This window comes from Schistocerca gregaria, unplaced genomic scaffold (assembly GCF_023897955.1).
Source record: "Schistocerca gregaria isolate iqSchGreg1 unplaced genomic scaffold, iqSchGreg1.2 ptg000926l, whole genome shotgun sequence".
Taxonomy (NCBI): Eukaryota; Metazoa; Arthropoda; class Insecta; order Orthoptera; family Acrididae; genus Schistocerca; species Schistocerca gregaria.
In genome coordinates, this window is record NW_026062283.1 from 30,001 (window position 1) to 35,000 (window position 5,000).

Sequence of the window (5,000 nt, forward strand, 5' to 3'; positions counted from 1 at the left end):
TGATAACCAGAGCAGTAGGTCCACCTATAAAAGCACAATACCCCACTCCTCCGACAACTACCATTGCTCAGATAAACCAACACCACCAACACACATCCTACACAGAGGGGCACCAAATATCACCCCCCCGCCCTCGTGTTATACCACATGAAAAATTGCAGAAGTGAGAGACACAGACCCGCCAGCCTCTTGCTACAAGCATCGAACCGACGTGACATATCTGACGGTGACTCAGGCATCCGCGTACTGCCACAACTATCCACCCCCCCCCCCCCCACTCTCTCTGCCCCCTTCCCACACAATACCGAATTTAACCAACTTTATCGCTTAACCTAACTGTGGCTGTACCAGATTATCGCTTAACCTAACTGTGGCTGTACCAGATTATCGCTTAACCTAACTGTGGCTGTACCAGATTATCGCTTAACCTAACTGTGGCTGTACCAGATTATCGCTTAACCTAACTGTGGCTGTACCAGATTATCGCTTAACCTAACTGTGGCTGTACCAGATTATCGCTTAACCTAACTGTGGCTGTACCAGATTATCGCTTAACCTAACTGTGGCTGTACCAGATTATCGCTTAACCTAACTGTGGCTGTACCAGATTATCGCTTAACCTAACTGTGGCTGTACCAGATTATCGCTTAACCTAACTGTGGCTGTACCAGATTATCGCTTAACCTAACTGTGGCTGTACCAGATTATCGCTTAACCTAACTGTGGCTGTACCAGATTATCGCTTAACCTAACTGTGGCTGTACCAGATTATCGCTTAACCTAACTGTGGCTGTACCAGATTATCGCTTAACCTAACTGTGGCTGTACCAGATTATCGCTTAACCTAACTGTGGCTGTACCAGATTATCGCTTAACCTAACTGTGGCTGTACCAGATTATCGCTTAACCTAACTGTGGCTGTACCAGATTATCGCTTAACCTAACTGTGGCTGTACCAGATTATCGCTTAACCTAACTGTGGCTGTACCAGATTATCGCTTAACCTAACTGTGGTTGTACCAGATTATCCCTTAACCTAACTCAATTTGTCCCTTAACCTAACTCAATTTGTCCCTTAACCTAACTCAATTTGTCCCTTAACCTAACTCAATTTGTCCCTTTACCTAACTCAATTTGTCCCTTAACCTAACTCAATTTGTCCCTTAACCTAACTCAATTTGTCCCTTAACCTAACTCAAATTGTCCCTTAACCTAACTCAATTTGTCCCTTAACCTAACTCAATTTGTCCCTTAACCTAACTCAATTTGTCCCTTAACCTAACTCAAATTGTCCCTTAACCTAACTCAATTTGTCCCTTAACCTAACTCAATTTGTCCCTTAACCTAACTCAATTTGTCCCTTAACCTAACTCAATTTGTCCCTTAACCTAACTCAATTTGTCCCTTAACCTAACTCAATTTGTCCCTTAACCTAACTCAATTTGTCCCTTAACCTAACTCAATTTGTCCCTTAACCTAACTCAATTTGTCCCTTAACCTAACTCAATTTGTCCCTTAACCTAACCCACGTTGTCCCTTAACCTAACCCACGTTGTCCCTTAACGTAACCCACGTTGTCCCTTAACCTAACCCACGTTGTCCCTTAACCTAACCCACGTTGTCCCTTAACCTCACCCACATTGTCCCTTAACCTAACCCACGTTGTCCCTTAACCTAACCCACGTTGTCCCTTAACCTAACCCACGTTGTCCCTTAACCTAACCCACGTTGTCCCTTAACCTAACCCACGTTGTCCCTTAACCTAACCCACGTTGTCCCTTAACCTAACCCACGTTGTCCCTTAACCTAACCCACGTTGTCCCTTAACCTAACCCACGTTGTCCCTTAACCTAACCCACGTTGTCCCTTAACCTAACCCACGTTGTCCCTTAACCTAACCCACGTTGTCCCTTAACCTAACCCACGTTGTCCCTTAACCTAACCCACGTTGTCCCTTAACCTAACCCACGTTGTCCCTTTGCCTAACATAGTTCACTGCTCGGAATCTCTGGTGTCGTTGTTATCCTCATGTAGATGTCTTGCGAGTGTTGCTTACTTTCCACATATTCCCGCTATCCACTGTCAATTGTACTGCAATAGGACTATATCGCCCCCCCCCCCCCCCTCTGCCCCTCTCTTTGTGTCTCCGTCCTCTCAAGCTGGTCGGTCTGGCGTTTGAGTGTTAAATGAGCCTCGCAGCTGTTCAGTTGCGTTCAGATGTCGACGCCCTCAGTGTACGTCGTGGTATGGTCTGTGTCCATTGTCCGCTGATGTCGTACGCGTAACCCACACGCTGTACCGATCATCGGTAGTTACGTACAGAGTGAAGTAGTGTGATACGTGTGACCGTACGCTGGCTGTGCCCAACGGTGTCGAATCTCAATTTCCATATGTTGTGCTCGATGCTACTTGTCTCGTCTCCCAATAACAGCTAGGTTGCACTGTGGTACGCCGTAGAGGCGTGTGGGAGGAACGTACGAACGCATTGTATGTCACCCTGGGTCGCTGGGGGTGGTGGTGCGGTGAGTCAGGTCAGGTCAGCGTGAGCCGTGTGATGTAGTGACGCGTGTATTCCGACTTTGTCGTATTGCCTCACACAAAGTGCTACCCTGGTGGACCGCGTTCCATATCTGGGACATGCCGCAGATGCCGGTTGACAGTGGATCGCGGAAGGGACATCGCATACGTGCGCGGGCCACCTTCCACGTGTTCTCTTCTGCACATGTCGCAGTGTGTATGTGGTCTGATGTAGCGTGTCGTGACACATGACATCCTGGCATGCAAGAATTGTTGAATTCGCAAATGTAGGTGGACATCTACGTTTACTGCCCAAGATACGCAAATGAACTGGAAATCCGTTGTTGAGCGGTTGTTCACGCTGGAGGTGAATCTGTGATGGCGACGATCGGTACAGCTATTAACCGGTTGTTTCAGCGGTACCCGCCACATCCACACACGTGACTAGGCCCATGTGGGTATGAAGCGATACGCGGCGGTGGCTTGGTGGGACTGTTCCCGGCCGGTGAAGGGGGGCCGCCCGGCGTGTTGGCCGCGCGCTGCGTGGGCGCACGCGCAACAGGCGGCTGGTGGGGGGCGCCGAGTGGCAGGAGCGCCAGCCGACGGGCTCGGCAGGCGGCGCAGCTACGCTGCGGCGCACCCTGCACGCGGCGCCTGGCGGCCAAAGTTGGTTCAGCCGAGCCCGGTGCGAAGCGCGGTGGACATCTGCAGTGTGCTGGTCTGATTGAGGACTGTGTGCGTTGAGGATGCGCCGCCGCCTGGCACTCGGCGCCGCGACGCCGTCTGCTGCTCGGTCGCCCCAGCGGTTCTCGCAGGTGGTTTGTATCGCAGTTGTGCGGACGTGTTGGCGCGTGCGCTGTGCTGGGAGAGTTCGCTTCTGCACCCAAGTGGGGCTTTGCCCTTGTGTGGCGCTGGCGTTGGAGCTGCCGGTCACCATAGGTGGCGCGTGTTGTCTCCCGCCGGCAATGCCACGACAGCACGCTCCCGGGCCTCTGTCGGCAGCGGCAAGCTCAGTTGGGAGCAAGGGTGTTCGCACTAAAACCGTCTACTCGCCTAACTCCGGGCGATTGCGCCTCTCTCGAAACCGACCAAGTACCTAGGACGGCGCTGCGCGCCGCCGGGACCTGAGAGGGTTTCGAGGTGTATCGTGCAGGGGAGCTCGGCCTCCTCCTGTTTGCAGAATAATTGAGCGGACGCTTGCGTGTTCGCGCGGGCCCCCGGGACACACTCCCGGGCGGCCGGCTGCTCAGCTCTAGTTGACGCAGCTCCCTGGTTGATCCTGCCAGTAGTCATATGCTTGTCTCAAAGATTAAGCCATGCATGTCTCAGTACAAGCCGCATTAAGGTGAAACCGCGAATGGCTCATTAAATCAGTTATGGTTCCTTAGATCGTACCCACGTTACTTGGATAACTGTGGTAATTCTAGAGCTAATACATGCAAACAGAGTCCCGACCAGAGATGGAAGGGACGCTTTTATTAGATCAAAACCAATCGGATTGGCTTGTCTGGTCCGTTTGCCTTGGTGACTCTGAATAACTTTGGGCTGATCGCACGGTCCTCGTACCGGCGACGCATCTTTCAAATGTCTGCCTTATCAACTGTCGATGGTAGGTTCTGCGCCTACCATGGTTGTAACGGGTAACGGGGAATCAGGGTTCGATTCCGGAGAGGGAACCTGAGAAACGGCTACCACATCCAAGGAAGGCAGCAGGCGCGCAAATTACCCACTCCCGGCACGGGGAGGTAGTGACGAAAAATAACGATACGGGACTCATCCGAGGCCCCGTAATCGGAATGAGTACACTTTAAATCCTTTAACGAGTATCTATTGGAGGGCAAGTCTGGTGCCAGCAGCCGCGGTAATTCCAGCTCCAATAGCGTATATTAAAGTTGTTGCGGTTAAAAAGCTCGTAGTTGGATTTGTGTCCCACGCTGTTGGTTCACCGCCCGTCGGTGTTTAACTGGCATGTATCGTGGGACGTCCTGCCGGTGGGGCGAGCCGAAGGGGTGCTTTCGCGTCCCGAGGCGGACCCCGTTTAAATCCTACCAGGGTGCTCTTTGTTGAGTGTCTCGGTGGGCCGGCACGTTTACTTTGAACAAATTAGAGTGCTTAAAGCAGGCAAGCCCGCCTGAATACTGTGTGCATGGAATAATGGAATAGGACCTCGGTTCTATTTTGTTGGTTTTCGGAACCCGAGGTAATGATTAATAGGGACAGGCGGGGGCATTCGTATTGCGACGTTAGAGGTGAAATTCTTGGATCGTCGCAAGACGAACAGAAGCGAAAGCATTTGCCAAGTATGTTTTCATTAATCAAGAACGAAAGTTAGAGGTTCGAAGGCGATCAGATACCGCCCTAGTTCTAACCATAAACGATGCCAGCCAGCGATCCGCCGCAGTTCCTCCGATGACTCGGCGGGCAGCCTCCGGGAAACCAAAGCTTTTGGGTTCCGGGGGAAGTATGGTTGCAAAGCTGAAACT

At 51.5% G+C, this 5,000-nt stretch overlaps 1 non-coding gene across 1 annotated transcript in view; it reads left to right on the forward strand.

The window, feature by feature from the left end:
• The first annotated feature begins 3,783 nt into the window (after nucleotides 1–3,783).
• The window catches only part of LOC126325556 (small subunit ribosomal RNA), a 1,893-nt gene continuing 676 nt past the window's right edge, over nucleotides 3,784–5,000 (forward strand). The window contains exon 1 of the ribosomal RNA XR_007560162.1: nucleotides 3,784–5,000. This exon is cut by the window's right edge and continues 676 nt beyond it. This is a non-coding gene — a ribosomal RNA (small subunit ribosomal RNA).